Genomic DNA, 15,985 nt, shown 5'->3' on the forward strand with positions numbered 1-15,985 from the left:
GAGATTATTCAGGAGAGATGTAAATTAATGCTTCTCAATATACTCTAGCAGACTTGTGCATGGCTCTCCTGATACATACCTGCTTGTACATTCTTGCAAGCCTCTTTCTTTGGCTATTCCCATCACACACAGGAGACAGTGGTAGAAACCTCAGGACAGTATCACTGATATATTCCTCGATGACATATGCATCCAGGCACAAGACCTCCCTAATGCAGCTCCTTGCTGCTGTCCAGGGTCCTAGCTGAGCTCCCAGCCCTTGGCCTCTGCCTTTTGCAAGGACTTTGGGAGACAGTGAGTGCTGGCTTATATAGGAGGAGGTTGTACCTTCCCATGGAACTTCTCAGGAAACTGCACACACGTTTGCTAACTTGAGAGCAGTTCATCGCTAAGGTTTTATTTCTGAGGGAGAAAAAGCAATTGTTAGAGTCCTTAAACTAAGGCAAAAGTGGACCTCATTTAGAGGTGATTGCTGCGTCCCAGAGACCGGCAGCATTTGCTGTCAGCCACAGGTTAACCACAGGGCACTGGTGCCAATTCCAAAGCCTCCCAGACCTTTCGTTCCCCAGGAGGAAATTGCCAACAGATGTGAAGAGTCATTAGAAAGAGGCTGGGGGTGGAGAATGGGCCAAATGGCAGGCCTGCACTCTGTTCCTACTGAGAAGAAGCCAGGGAGGAGATTTCACTAGAGCCCCAGGACCCCAGTCAAACAGAAGCATGTCTTCAGCTTGTGGCAACATTGTGTTAAGAGCCTGCTGGGAAGGTTGTGCTTCACATCAGAGCTACGGAGTCTGCTCTGTGAAAGCTCACAGTTAGTGGAAGGTGGCAGAATATTCTTAGTTCCTCTTGGGACATTCGAGACTGATCGTATGTAAAAAATAAAAAGGCTACCTGCAAATGGTGTGCCATCCATGTGTTATCAACAGAAGCTAAATGAAGACCTTGACTACACGTGTATAGTGTGTAGGTAATGATCCAGGGCACTCAGGCAATGTCTGGAGACACTTTGATCACAATTGGCAGTGATGTCACTAGTATACACGAAGCACAGGACAGGGATGCTCTAAAATAACCTTCAAATGGGACTGAGGAGTCTGCTTAGCTTACAAAGTGCTTGCTGTGCAGCCCATATAAAAAGGTAGGAATCACGGTGTGTTCTTGTAACCCATCTCTGGGGCTCACTGAACTGAATCAGTGAGTTCCGGGACAATGAGAGACCCTGCCTCCAAATAAAATCAAAGCAGAACATGGTAGAAAGCTCCTGAATTGATGCTTTAGGTTCACCTCTAGTGCCCCCCACCACATATGCACACACACACAACACACACACATACACACACACACAGAGACACGTGCATATACTCATGTATACATGCACACCTGTGAATAACCCCCCACGAGGGATTATACAGCCCTGAATGTTCATAGAACTGAAACACTGTATTTTCTCTAACTCTCGACCCCTCCATCCTCTACTCTTATGCCAGTGCCTCCTCGTGACTGAACCCAGCTAGAATCTAGAGCCTGGGAGACCAGTGGGGAAAGCCTGTTGATGTCAGCTTCCCGCAACCCGCCCTGGGGTTGGTTGATGCCCTTACAAGGTGAGAGGACCAAATTGAACCCCCAGCTCCCAGTGAGCTTTGTTTCTGCTCAGACAGCAGGGCAGGTGCTTGGTGGCCCCAGGCTGTTCACTTTGTCATCTTTGCTCCTGCTGCCGCTGCTCTTTTAGTGTTGGCTGTCAGAATGAGGGCAGGTCATGAAGGTGGGAGCTGCAGGGAGAGAAAAGGAGCTGGGGTAGGATGCCCGGAGAGAGCTCTGCCTGAGATGCTGCTGAAATGTGGGTTTCCACGCAGTTCACGAACTTCTTATCCCCTCCCTGGTTTGGATGAGAAAGTACGAACTAAGTAGCTACAATAATTTTTTTTTCTAGCACAATGAATTTAAAAATGGAATTGCTGTGCAAAGCAGCGAGTGATTGTTCAGTAAACAGGCTAAGTACAATTACATCTTGGCTGTCTGAGCTCTGACATTTCTTTGGGAACAGAATAGCTTCAGGATGGATGTTTGGAGACCAGATTATTCTCACTTTTTGGAACACAAGATCTTCCAGTTAGGAATCAAAGGTCATCAGAGTAGTCGCTCTGGTCTGAGATTACAGATCGCATACCCTCCCTCCTTCAATAACAGCAGACTTTAAAAATACATGGAAACAAATTAATTTACTGAAAACAAAAGTGCAGGGCCTCTGCCTGTGCCCGCCACAGTCTTTGTGTCTAGCTAGCATCATCAGCTGCAGAGCGGTGGATGCTCAGTGTGCACTTCAGTCGATCAATGGTTGAAGCAGCGAGTGTGTGAGCATGCCCAGCAGACATTTAAAGACAGATCTCAGGATCAAAGCAGCTTTTCATCAGGAGCTGTGCATCTCAGACTTCCCCTGTCTACTACACAGAACTGCTGTCTGTGTGTGCAGGATGCGGGCTTCATCCAGTTGACTAAAATGTCTGGAAGAGACATTTAAGATGTTCAAGCATGAGAGAGACACACACCTTTCTCAGTGCTACCTTTAGATGTGTCTCAGACCTTAAAGAAATAGTTGTCTCTTTTTGAATGAAGGTATAACATCTGTGGGTTTTTTCCCTGGCCATTATCTCCTGCTCATTCTATTGCATAGTTAAGGACAAATTGATGAGGAGATGATGTTTATTGAGCAGCTTAACCCTCCCTCCCGCCCGCCCCTCCCCCTTTAAATCTGCCTAGAAACTAGTATGGGGATAGTATCATACTGGAAACAGATTCTGGGAGGAAAATTCTTTGTTCTAAGCAGTGATCTTTTTGAGTTGTGAGGACTCTGGTGTTACTTTGTGTTACTGGACTTCAGTTTCTTCATCTGTGAAATTGTAGAAGCAACTTACCCTGTTGTAATGAGGCTGATGTAGCCAATATATGAAGCTTATACCAGGGAAATAAGGGTATGGCCCGATCAGTAAAGTGCTTGCCTCTTAAGCAAGAGAGCCTGAGTTTGGATCCCAGGCATCTGTGTAAAAACCCAGATATAGCAGTACATAGTAATACTAGAGCTGGGAATGCAAAAGCAGATGTATTTCTGATGATTGCTGGCCAGCCAGTCTAGCAAGCCCAACTAGAGATTTCCAGATTCAGAGAGATCATCTCAAAAACTAAGATGGAGTGTCATCCAGGGAGATACCTCTGGCCTCCACAGGCACTCACAATCACATGCACCAGCACCCATCTGCACAGAGAGTCCTGGTCTGGACCCCCAGCCTCCACTTACTGGGTGTTGCTGAACTCACAACTTAGCTCTCTCTTCAGCGGTGGGCACTGTCTACAATCAATATCCTGCGGAGTCTCGTGGGCCTTGGGAAGATTTGAGTGAGTTGTGAAGAAGGAGGAGGAAAATGAAGAACCTGCTGTGCGCTTAGGCACATCTGCCTTCAGTCCCAAGAGAGGACGCAGGGCCTCAGGAACCTGAGTTAACTTGGAGGAAGCTTATTGAGGAGAATGGGGAAAGGCTTCCGCATGAGAACACACTGGGTCTTTTGTCATGCGGGCTAAATGGATCCCTACCTGAGAGGATTTTGTGAGCCAACCCAGAGGAAAAAATCTTCAATACAGTCTTTACCGCTTACTACTTTGGCAACTTGAGAATTGTTTTACTTCTCAGAGCCTCTGGTTTTATCTTCTTATCTCCTTCGTCCTCGTCTTTGATAAAATGTCACCTTCTTAGAGAGTCTTTTTATATTAACCGGCTTTATTGTAGCAACAGAAAGATAACAGTGTGGCTTCACAACAGATATTTTTTTTTATTGCTTTCCTCCCCTATTAGGCATGGGCTTCCTGCAGCCAGTTACTCCAGACTTGAGAGTCTAGAGCAATTATCTGTTATTAAAGAAGTCACGTGGCACAATGGGGTGCTCCACCTTCACAGTGAAGGGAAAATGGGAGAGACTGAGCTGAAGACAGTGCATTCTTTTAAGATGTAGTATATGCCATGACTCCTTCCATTCTGTTGGACAAGCCAAGTCTTCTGATGAACCTCATTCCATGGGAATATTAGGCAGCAGAGTCTTGGCGGTGTCAAGGAGACGGGACGGAAGGAGTGGAAGTTGAAGGAGAATGTAGCCGACCTGCTATGACTCATTGGTGGTGTTAATGAGCTGCAGGTGACCTGTGACATCAGCGTCATCTACCTGAGTGTCAGCTTAAGTTTTCTTCATTGTGCTCACAATCATAACCCTATGTAACTTGCTTGCATAGATTTCCAATTGTTTGTCTGTGCCTTGCCTCCAAGTGTAGACATACCTCCTTCTATGGAATATCTTCAAAGTCTGGGACAGTAGCTTCCCGACTTTGAATTGATTAACGGAGCAATCTTTTATGAGAGGTAAGAATGGGCAATGGACCAAGCATTTCTCTGAGCATCAGGCCCTCCACTTCTGACCGAGAGCGTATGTCCCCATTAGATTCTTCTTCAGTTCCTGTGCATTGCAGCAAAGCCTTGAGTTTCTCTGGAGATTCCATTGGAGCTCTCACTTGTCAATCATTTCCCACGGTCTTGTCTGCTGACAACAACTTACCTTTCTCTGCAGATTAAAATTTAGGACAGGGTACCAGGGTAGGCAGCTTCTGCTACAGACATAATACTTTCCAGAAATTTCTGTAAAATTCAAATACTCAAATGTGGCAATGATTGACTTAGGTCTTTTAATATATATATATATATATATATATATATATATATATATGAGTGTAGTAAGTTTTAAGAAACATAAAAAATAGAAGCAACCCTAAATAAAAGAAAGTTCCTTTAAAATCTTCTCTTACGTTTTGAAATGCTGCTTCCAGCATTCAATCTATCTTTAATTTTATTATTGTCATTGACAATTGAGCACAAATTTGGCTAGCTGAAGTTTGACGAGCAGCCAATGGAGTCTAAAAATTTACCATTTTCAGCGAAGTTTAATGAGTCTCATCATTGCCTTGGCTTTACGGTCCTTTGCTTCTCATTATGAATGCGTGTTCCCGTAATTTCATTTTGACACTCTGCTTTTGCGCACTGACAATGAACAGCACATGAGAAACTCCGAGTAGTCACCTCAGCGTATTCGCTGAGCACCTGCCATTACTGGAGGTGGCTGAGTCCCTGTGGGGACTCAGAGGACAGCTTCCCTGCCCTCTCAAAATTGTACAGACTCCCTGGAGAGTTCTCTCCCTCAATAACTTTGTGGAGAGGGATGGGACAGTATTGAGTGAGCTTAGGAGAGAGTGGCATTGCCTTTTGATGGCTGTTTTCCTGCCTTTGTTTCTAAACTCTAGTGATGCACGAAGCTTAAGTTTTTAGAGAAAGGCTGTTTCAAGGCGGCTCCTGGGTGTTAGAGGGTGAGCAGTTTCAGGATGAACAAGCTGAAATGAATGACTGAGTGTATGTAATTATGATTTCTTTCCCTCCTGGAACTGTTTGGGTTTTTTGTTTGTTTGTTTTTGGTTTAAATATACCACAAGTATTTAGGAGCTTTGGTTGTTCTATTCTTTTTTGAGGTGGAGTCTTGATTCATAGCAGAGGCTAGCCTCAATTTCACACAGTTCCCCCCAGGTGGGCCGGTGAAGTGTTGGGGTTACAGGCCTGTTCCGCCGTGCCAGGCTTTAGACATTTTTTTCTTCGCTTCTGTGAAGTGGCTCTGTGGTCTTTATGATGAGGAATGCCTCCATCCACTCCTCTTGTGCTTTCTGTGGCTCTGGATGACATCATTTGTTTTGCTGCTCAGCCAGAAGCTGTACCTTCCTCCTGGATTCTGCCCTTTATTCAGACCAGGTCCAAACGGTGGCTCAGACCCATCGATTCCATCTGAGAGGTGCATGCTGTCTCCTTGACTTTCCTTCATCCCTCTGTGGCTGTCTGGTAGAAGTCAGTTCCCTTCTGGAACACGGCAGATGGAGCCGGTGTTTGTGTTTCAGGTCCCGGCTGCCGCCAGGTGGGTCTATAGCCTCGTGCTCATCTGTCACTGACCGTTTCACCCGTCGCCGGTTGGAGCTCTGTGGGTTAGAAGGGGAGAGTGAACTAATGAGGGGAGAGAAGATGAAGGGTGAGTCGAAAGATCTGAGGTGGGGGAGAAAGAAAGGGAGGAATGAACAGCGGGCAAGAAGGAAAAGAAAGTTTTGAGTAGGTAATGCCAACACTGGACAGTGGGGTGAAGCCCTGAGGAGGTGATGCCACCAGACAGTGTGGGGGGGGAGCCCTGAGGAGACAATGCTACCAGACAGTGGGGTGAAGCCCTGAGGAGACAATGCCACTGGAAAGTGGGGGTGAAAAAGGGACACAGCAAGTAAAAGTTTGTGACAAAGGAAGAAAAGTTTTGTTGTGGGGGAGAAGAAAGGCTTAGGTGAGAGAGAAACAAATGGTAGTGAAAGTAAACAGTTGAGTAAGCAGAAAGTGAAAAGTGAGAGGTTGGAGAGAAAGTGGTAGAACATAGGGAACAGAGCGACTGTGGGTGAAGATTCCTGTGGGTGAAGATTCCTGTGTGCGGGAGACAGGAAAGGGACGTTCAGTGGTAGAGAGAGGAACAGGAAGCTGGCTGGTGGAGAGGAATAGCTGGTAGGAGGAGAGGACGTACATTTGAAAGCTTGAGATATTTTGTAGTTACAAAAACTAAGGGAGGACAAGAGCAGGAATTGTGCTCACATCCTGGAGCACCCTCTGACCTTCCCCAGCTTCCAGTGAGCTGCAATGGCTCCTTTTCAGCTTAGTCTCCCTCATGTCTGTGGCCTTTCTGCAATAGGAGACCTGACCCACAGCATCCGGATCAGGACTTTATGTCGGTGTGTCAGAGTATATACCTCTACTCCCTCCCCTTCCCGTGATGGACTGAACTGAGGACATTGGTTAGAGATGCTCTATCCCCCACCCTGTGATGGGCTGAAGTGAGGACCTTAGTACATTGGTTAGAAATGTCCATAAAACTCGGCCCAGCTCCAAGGATCTTTACCCTCTATTGGGACCCCAGTGCCCAGAGAAGAATACAATTGTGGTGGAGGGTTTATCTTGGAAAGATAAACGGCTTAACTTGGATAGAACTAGGGTGGCTCCACAATGACCTTGTCCGACTTCCCGCTTGCCTGTCCCGAACGGAAGACAGACCCATTTCTAATAAGTTCCTGTGAAGACAGAAATGTTTCAATTCTAGGGGAGAACTCAGTGATGGGGTGCTTGCCTTCCATCCAGGAGGTCATGGACTGCATTCCACAGAACTCCAAACAAAACAAAAACCTGATGGATGAGGCCTGGACACAAGCAAAGCAGACTCTGAGGTAGAAGTAGACTTGTGGAGGTTTTCTCTGCATTCTGTCTTCCCCATTTCTCCCCACTGCTATGGACTGACTCCCAGCTAGAGGCAGGTGTAGGGACAGAACAAATGGACATGCCAAAGCAAATGTGTGATATTTAAACATGTCATAGGAACAGACCATGTCAAACTAGGTTCACTGACGAATACCAAAATGGAGTGTGTTGCATCAATCTAATGTGTTACCGTTTCGTGGAGAAGAATTGTATTTCGTGTTTCAGGCCATGTCAGACTTGAGATTCAAAGTCTAGGATGAATGGGGCTGGAGTAATTGCTCAGCCCTTACTGCTTTTGCAGAAGACCTGCGTTCAGTTCCCAGCACCCACAGGGAGGTGAAACCATCTATAACTCCAGCTCCAGAGAATCTGATGCCCTCTTCTGACTTCCATGAATACCAAGCACACGTGTGGTACACATATACAGACAGCAGCAGACAAAACACCCAAATGCACAAAGTAAAAATAAATAAATCTTTAAGAAATCAAATATGTATGAATAAAAATCCATATAAACATTTTTATGATCTTCATCACAGTACCCTTGTGTAAGTAGAATGGTGCATGTGGAGTGTGTGCGTGTGTGTGTGTGTGTGTGTGTGTGTGCATGAGCATGTGTGAGTTTGTGTGTCTGTTTGTGAAGGATAAGTGTGTAGGTTTGTTTGTATTTGTGTATGTGGAGAAGTATGAGTGTGTGTGTTTGTATTTATGTATGTAGTATGCATGTGGAGAAGTATGTATGTGTTGCATTTGAGTGTATAAAAATGTGTTTGGTGTGTGTGTGTGTTTTTATTCACTTTTGGATGTGTCACTCCAAATTCATTTCTTGGTCACTGGAGCCCCAATGATATGTTAGGGTTCTTTAAGCAAGAACCAACGCCCAAAGCCATGCAGTGGTTCATCTCTACACAATGCCCCCCCCCTCCACACTTTATCTCTTGGCCATAAATTGTCTGTGTCACTACACTTGTTGGGACATACTACTTTACAAGGTTCACCTAAGTGCTATTCCAGAATTGTCCTAAGGCCTCATTTGGTGTAGGAGGGTCTTCTTTCTATGTGTTGTTTTCATTGGTTGAATAAAGAAGCTGTCTTGGCCTTTTAATAGGTCAGCCCTTAGGTGAGTGGAGTAGACAGAACAGAATTCTGGGAAAAAGAGTAGAGTCAGGCAGACGCCATGATTCTCCTGCCTGAGACGAATGGATGCTGGTTAGACTCATGTGGGTAAGCCACAGTCAAGTGGTGATACACATTAATAGAAATGGGTTAATCAAGATGTGAGAATTAGCCAGTAAGAAGCTAGAGCTAATGGGCCAATGGGCCAATCAGCAATTTAATTAATACAGATCTCCATGTGATTATTTCAGGCATAAGCTAGTTGGGGGGGTCAGAACGACAAGCAGCCCTCTAGCCCAGTTGTAAGCCAGTCGGGCGGTGGGACACAGCCCACTGCTCCTCCTTACAACACTCATTTACTTCTTGCACTGCAGGTTTGTGAGTACTTATGGTATGTCACCTGGATGCTGCACACAGGGTAAACAGAAATGACTGACAAATGCCCCTGCTTTTATAGTGAATACTTACTGGCAAAGAACCCTGAAATGTTCCCAGGGTATTCTCATGTAATATTTTATTTTCCCTAAAAGCCCATGGAGAGTCCTGCATTCTGCAGTTCCAGGCTTAACTCCTGTTCATTCATACAGAGATGAATGGGAAGAGTTTTTTTTTATTTTTTTTTTATTTTGCATGCATATTTCTTTTTTTTATTGAGAAAAGAAGAAAAAAACATAAACAAAAAACAAGTTTCCACCTGCTCCCAGCCTCCCATTTCCCCCCCCCCTCCCACCCCTCTCCCCCCCCCACCCTTCTCCCCCTCCTCCCATCCTTCTCCCCCTCCCCCCTCTCCTCTCCCCCTCCCTCTCCAGTCCACAGAGCAGTCCGGGTTCCCTGCCCTGTGGTAAGTCCTAGGTCCTCCCCCCTCCGTCCATATCTAGGAAGGTGAACATCCAAACTGGCTAGGCTCCCACAAAGCCAGCACATTAAGTAGGATCAAAACCCCTGGTGATGGATAGAGATAGAGACAGAGACCCACACAGGAGCACTGGACTGAGCTCCCAAGGTCCCAATGAGGAGCAGAAGGAGGGAGAACATGAGCAAAGAAGTCGGGACCACGAGGTGTGCACCCACCCACTGAGACAGTGGAGCTGATCTACTGGGAGCTCACCAAGGCCAGCTGGACTGTGACCGAAAAAGCATGGGATAAAACCGGACTCTCTGAACATGGCGAACAATGAGGGCTGATGAGACGCCAAGGACAAAGGCACGGGGTTTTGATCCTACTTAATGTGCTGGGAAGAGTTTTCATACTGTCAATGGGCCCCCGGTTCCCTGGGAACCACCTCAGACACTTACTCTTGCCAACACAAAAGCTATTACTGCCTCCTTTACACCAAGGTCTCCCTTACCCTAACACTGGACATGGACTCTCAGCGTGAATCAACTGTCATACCAGCATTTCAAACCCATCTGTAAGTTTTCAAATGAGAATATAAATTCCTTGTGATTTATAAAATTAAGACATTTTTGAGCAGCTATAGAAAAACATTTTTTAGAATCAAAAATAATAATCTCACCACAAAGATGTAATCCTACTAATGATCTACTTCATCATGTGGGCCACATCCAAATGTAACATTTTAATAATTTTTCCCACTTTTCACAACTGTTAAGTGTGTCATGAGGAGAAACATCTGTGTCTTACATCATTAATTTATTACTTGGGGTAAAGTCCAAGAAACTGAATTGCTAATGCAAAGTCTATGGAGACATGCCATCATTGAATTTTCTACTTTTTTTAGCCTTGGTCAGTAATGGACAAAAAGAGCCCTTTGTCCATAGATATTCTTTTCCTAATTAATAATCATGATGCTCATGTCATTTATCATTTACTGTCTTTTCTAAATGTCAGTGGCCTATTTATATTGTCTGTACATTTTTAGAGACTGTCTTGGTTGTCTTGAATTTCACAGGTTTGTCGGTGAGATGACTATATAAACATAAACAGAGACTTGTTGTGTTGTTTGTTACAAATACCAACCTTGATTTTCATTTTCCTTTTAATTTTGTTTTAGATATACTTAAGAATTTGCTATAGTACAGATAACTAAATATTTTCACCACAAAAGTAATTCTATATACAAGACAGAAATCTCAGAAAGGCAGAAATATACAGTGTTGTGTTTTCATATTCTGTATTTATATAATATATAAATACAGTATTGTTTATATTTCTATAGGTTTTCTATCTCTCTAAGCACTTTATTAGGATGCATAGTATTCTGCTGCAATAGTATTTATTTTTAATAGATGGTAATCTTCATAGGTCTTAATTTTATAACCGCATGCCCCTAATTACAAAGCATCATATTAACCACTGGCAATGCAGCTGTGAAGGAACCCAGACCATACCTTAGGGTCCATTATTGGAGCTCACATTTCTGTATAGTAGAGTTTTACAAAGGAAATACACTGGCTATGGAATGCAAATGATATCAGAGATTGCATTGGTAGCATAGGAATCTGTCTGAAAGAGATATTTAAATAAAGCCTCTCCCCAAACCAGATCTACTCATGTATATATACAATGCCTGTTTATGTACACTCACTTATACACACACACACACACACACACACACACACACACACACACACGGGGGGGGGGAGAGAGAGGAGAGTAAGTACATTTAGGCACCATATATCAATCAAAAAGAGAGAGGGAGAAACATTTGGGTACCATGGCCTCAATCAAATTAACTACCATAGGAGGTTTTGGATATTTTTCTGAATTCTGAAGAACATTGCTGGAGGTCCAGGAATTATGCACATATTTTAACAAATGGAATTATTAATTTTAATTGTATGTGTAGAGGACAAATATCATGTTCAGATGTTTACCCTGGTTTCACATGGGAATCACCTTGGTGCCTAGGACCTCAGAGACCATTAACTTTGTTTTTTTTGAGAGAGGGTCTCTCCCTTGGACCTGCTACCTCCCCAGCAATGACATTCCAAGTATATACCATCACACACAGCTTCTGGTCTGTGTGCTGGGAATAAAATCCAAGTCCTCATTTTTGTGTAACAAACATTTTACTATCAAGCCTGTGGGAATTACTGAAGAGGCCAATTTGGAATAAGTGTCTAAGAAACCCTGTAAGAGAGCAGGGTTTACCTTGGTTTCACATGGGAATCACCTGGATGCCGAGGACCACACCCAGAAGTTTTAACTCACTCAGTTTACCACCCCTGCGTTATCGGACTTTTGATCTCTAGAAAGCTGAAAAGAACCCAGCTTAAGAACCACCGATAAGTTTGTAGAGACCCAGGAGATGGTTCTCCTGTAGGGCATCTTTGGAGAACTTCATGAAATAGATGGCAAGGACCCTGTTTCCGGATGGTGTAAAAGATACATATGTTTAAGTGTTCACAGGTGATACTCATTATACTGGCCTAAGGTCTATACTTTAAGAACTGCTATAGAGATAGAATAGGAGGGGGCCAGGACCATTCCACAACTTGTATATCTCCTTTGTCATTCTCAACTATGTCAAAACAGTGGTACAATCAGAAGATTAAAATCAGCAAGGAAAAGGCACTAACAATGACTATCTAGAGAAGCAGAATGGGTCTTGGGAGAAGAGACTCTACTAATTTGAATGGTGCAGGGACATCTGGGTAGCTCAAGACCAAGAGCTGGCCTTGGGAGACTCATGAGCAAATGTAGGTTAGTGTTGGTTGAGATAAAGTTAGCTGTGACAAGGAAAGAGAAAGTCATTTCAGGAAATCTTTGGGGAAGAGATTTGACTTGAGCTAAGATATCACTGAATTTTTGTGTTATTTTCAATTTTCCATTAATGTACCATTTTAGAGAGAATTGTTACAGATGCATCAGTGTGGATTCATATGACTCTTTATCTTCAGATAAAGTCTTTGAGTTAGAATTGCTGAATGAAAAATTATTCACAGCTTGAACTTCAGATAGAAAACATAGATACGGAATATAAAGAATCAGACTGAGCTCTGAAACCAATTGGATCACAATTCATGGGAATTATGACCACTCTGCCCCATCACCAGCCCCTACAGTTTTCATTTTAATCCACGAAAATGTGATATGTCTAAAGCGTCATTGTTTAATTTCAATTCTTTGATACTAAATGTAGGACAGTTTTGAGTGCCTTTTGCTTTTCTGTGTCTTTTCGTTTGCAAATTTCAACTTTGCCACACCTTTCACCCAGGAGACAGCCATCTGTCTGACTGAATTAGGAAGACTATTTATGTATTAATGGCACTGCTCTTGGTTACCTCCACCCATGCAAACTATTTCCCCATTTAGTTACGTTTCGATGGTCTGTGATTATGGGGAAATGGTGTATTTCATGTTTTGAATTTATCTACTTTTTAAAAAAAATGACCTAGAAATTAGGTGATAATCATGCAGAGCAAGGCTGAGTCATATATTGATATTAATCATAAATCATCAAGAGTATCCCCTTATGCACAGAGGGTAATGAATGGCTGAAACCAGAATATTCAGGAAGAGAATGTTTTTAAACTAGAGAAGGACATTAGAGATGGGGCCTTAAGGAAACTCATCAAGCACAATGGTGAGAGGCACAAAACATTTAACCTGATGGCCAGACAAGTCAGATTGATGTTCAAAACCACCAAGGCAAGTGAGCAGTTCCAGAAGACAAAAGCAAAGCTAATCCATACCCTTATCACTCAACAAGTGAGGGAGTACGACTTCTGAACAAGATGGAATAGAAGTCCGAAATGTGACCAGCTAGAAATTGCCAAGACACAATTTACAGAGATTCAAACTTCCTACCACAGATGCAGTCAGGAATACCCAAAGCCAGCTTTCTACACTAGATAAGAATTGACTAACATTGTACACAAGGGAAAATGCACTTAGTCAAACAAACAAACAAAAAAATGCCTCTCTGTTTAGCCATCCATTTCAAATTTTTATAGAAAATTGTGTAGGCAGCATCAATTATGCTTGGGCAAATTTAGACTAATTAATGGGTTGACTAAGATAATTATTGAAATTTGTCTATGGATGAAAGGAGGAAAGATGAGCCATTTAAATTGCTTTTTGTGTGTGCCTGATGACTATTTCTAAAAGAATGGGCCTGCTGAGAAGCGTATGAAATGGGAGTGGCCCGATTCTTCTCAGGGTATGATGATAGAGTAACAAGGCAGCTGTTTTAATCAACACGTCAGGATTAACGCCTTAAAAAGTCCAATATGCATAAATCCATTGAAGGTGCAACTTATATAAAGGAATGTGTAATTTATGGGAGGTCAGCAATCTAAAAACATTCTTTCAGATGGTTTGTGTGTGAATATCTTTTGCCTTTAAAAGTCAACCGCTTTGAAGAAGACATTAGACATGTAGACATGAGGCTTCTGAAGCTCATCAGGGTTAAGCAGGTAACCAGGTTTAATAAACTAGTACAAGGGGAATGTGTCCTGTTCTGTTGCTCATGTTCTGTATGTTCTATCTCTTCCAGGAAGCTTCCTTGGGAGGTAATTTATTTGTTGTAGTGACAAAGTCATTGCTCAAGCCAGACTTGTATTTACCGAGAAATGTCTTCCAAAGCAAGTGTTTGACATACAGGACATCCTTCTCATTTCCTCCTAGCTACGCTAAAACATTGAAAAATCTTTCCTGAATTTACTTTTTCATTCTAGGGAACTGAGGTGGGCCATTTATTTAAAAAACAAGAACAACAAAAAACTTCTGTGGAAGCTGAAACGTAGCTCCACTGTGCAGCACTTTCAAAATGGTATGAGCAGCAAGAGACAGCATGGCTCCAGACTTGGAAGATTCAAATTTGGATTAGAAAGATGTCTAGTTAGCTGTTGTTGAAAAGGCCAGCAATCTATTGGGTTCCATAGACAGAGGTCACCTTAGTCAAAAAGAATGATTTGGTTGAGGTTCTCTGGAGGAACTGAAACCGTAGAATAAATATAGCTTAAACGTATTGGATTGACTTATGGAGTGCTGACGAATTTGAGCTTTGACAGCAGCAAATGATAGCACTGGAGCAGTGGCACAGGTGGAGCTACAGCATAGTAGATGCACTTTCCAACAAGAAGCAAAGCAAGAAAGAAAAAGCTTGTGTGTAGGCGGCCATATTGGTGATAATTTATGGGTGTAGCTCCTGATATTTCTAGGAGACAATGTGAGAAACAAGGATGGCACCAATAGACGTGGTAGCATGGATGGAGGGAAGCCCATGAGGCCTCGTCTCTACACAGAGAACTACAGGAAGCTAAGTAAGGGATGCTGAGAGTGGGAGAAACAGACTACAGACTTCCCCAGGGAAACACCCACCAATTGGTTATCCAATAGCAAATGGTCAGCCCTCAAAACATACATACATCCAAGTAACAGTACACAGTCTAAGCAGGTTTTGATTACATATGTAGGAATTTATGTAATTAACACACGTGTGTCACAACAATTAAAGACAAAGAGGCAATGAATTTGAAAGAAGATTGTTGTTTTTAACAAAATCTCAATCATTTGATTTTTACCAATAAAGACTCTGGAGTCAGATGCTGGGGTGAAAACCTGCTAGCTGAAAGAGACAGGGAAGACACCCAACTGACCTTCCTTCTCTGCTGACACCACAGAAGCCTCCTCTTCCACATCTCAAACAAGACCTTCAGACTGACTATTCCTCCGTTCTACTTCCTGTGCAGCTCTCTATCCGTCTCTATCTCCCAACTACCTCTCACTCTCTATGGGTTTTTCTTAATAATCTTATGTTCTTTCTCTGTCAACTGGTTGCTTGCTCTGCCTCTTGACCTATGGTTGACTTGATTTAGCACTGTTTACAATATTCAGGGAGAAAGCTCTTGGATAAACAGTGTGTGCTAGAGCTGAGCCACACCATGTCTTGAACAGGTTTTTCCAGTAAGTAATGCAATCTCAGGAGTCACAATGTGATCAGATATCCTGCAACAGAAGATGGGGTGGGAAAGGACACTGAATGGGATGTTCTCAGCACTAGGTAGTTATTCAATAAATGATATCATGATTGTTTAACTACATACCAGTCACGGTTCTCCAAAAGATGCAAACTCTTAAACTATTCACAGCTCATGTCTATTTTTAATACGAAGCAGAGTCTGGTCTTTGTTCAATTAAAAAATGTCTGTTCAGGAAACAATGGAGACAGGTCCTCGAGACAGAAGTGGATCAAGTCTCTGCCCCTGAGACTCTCCTGACCATGTTGTTTAAATGCTCTCTAGATGTCTGAACCCTAGAAGCACAAGCCTCAGGATGCAGCTTGTACAGCATGTAGATTTCAGCCTTGCCTTCTTGTTCTGAAGTGGTACAGCCTGTTCTAAATGGACATGTCCATTCTGGGCAGATTAATAAGCAGATGCCTCTCCACACAGCACTTCCAGACTACTTCCGTATTTATCCATGAAGACAAGGTGAAGGTGGTTTTCCTTCTGACATCTAGTGCAGGTAGTTAGATGAATGCTCGTCTGTTTACATCATCTGATCACATACATCCAGATATTCTAAAAAGAACCTGTTCTTAAAAT

At 43.1% G+C, this 15,985-nt stretch overlaps 1 protein-coding gene across 13 annotated transcripts in view; it reads left to right on the forward strand.

Annotated features, from left to right (window-relative positions):
- The window catches only part of Ptprt (protein tyrosine phosphatase receptor type T), a 1,081,821-nt gene that overhangs the window by 601,213 nt on the left and 464,623 nt on the right, over positions 1–15,985 (forward strand). The gene's annotated exons all lie outside the window — the stretch shown is intronic.

The sequence above is a fragment of the Microtus oregoni genome, unplaced genomic scaffold, assembly GCF_018167655.1.
Source record: "Microtus oregoni isolate MIOR12 unplaced genomic scaffold, Mior012 000020F_ref0000438, whole genome shotgun sequence".
In the NCBI taxonomy this organism is placed as follows: Eukaryota; Metazoa; Chordata; class Mammalia; order Rodentia; family Cricetidae; genus Microtus; species Microtus oregoni.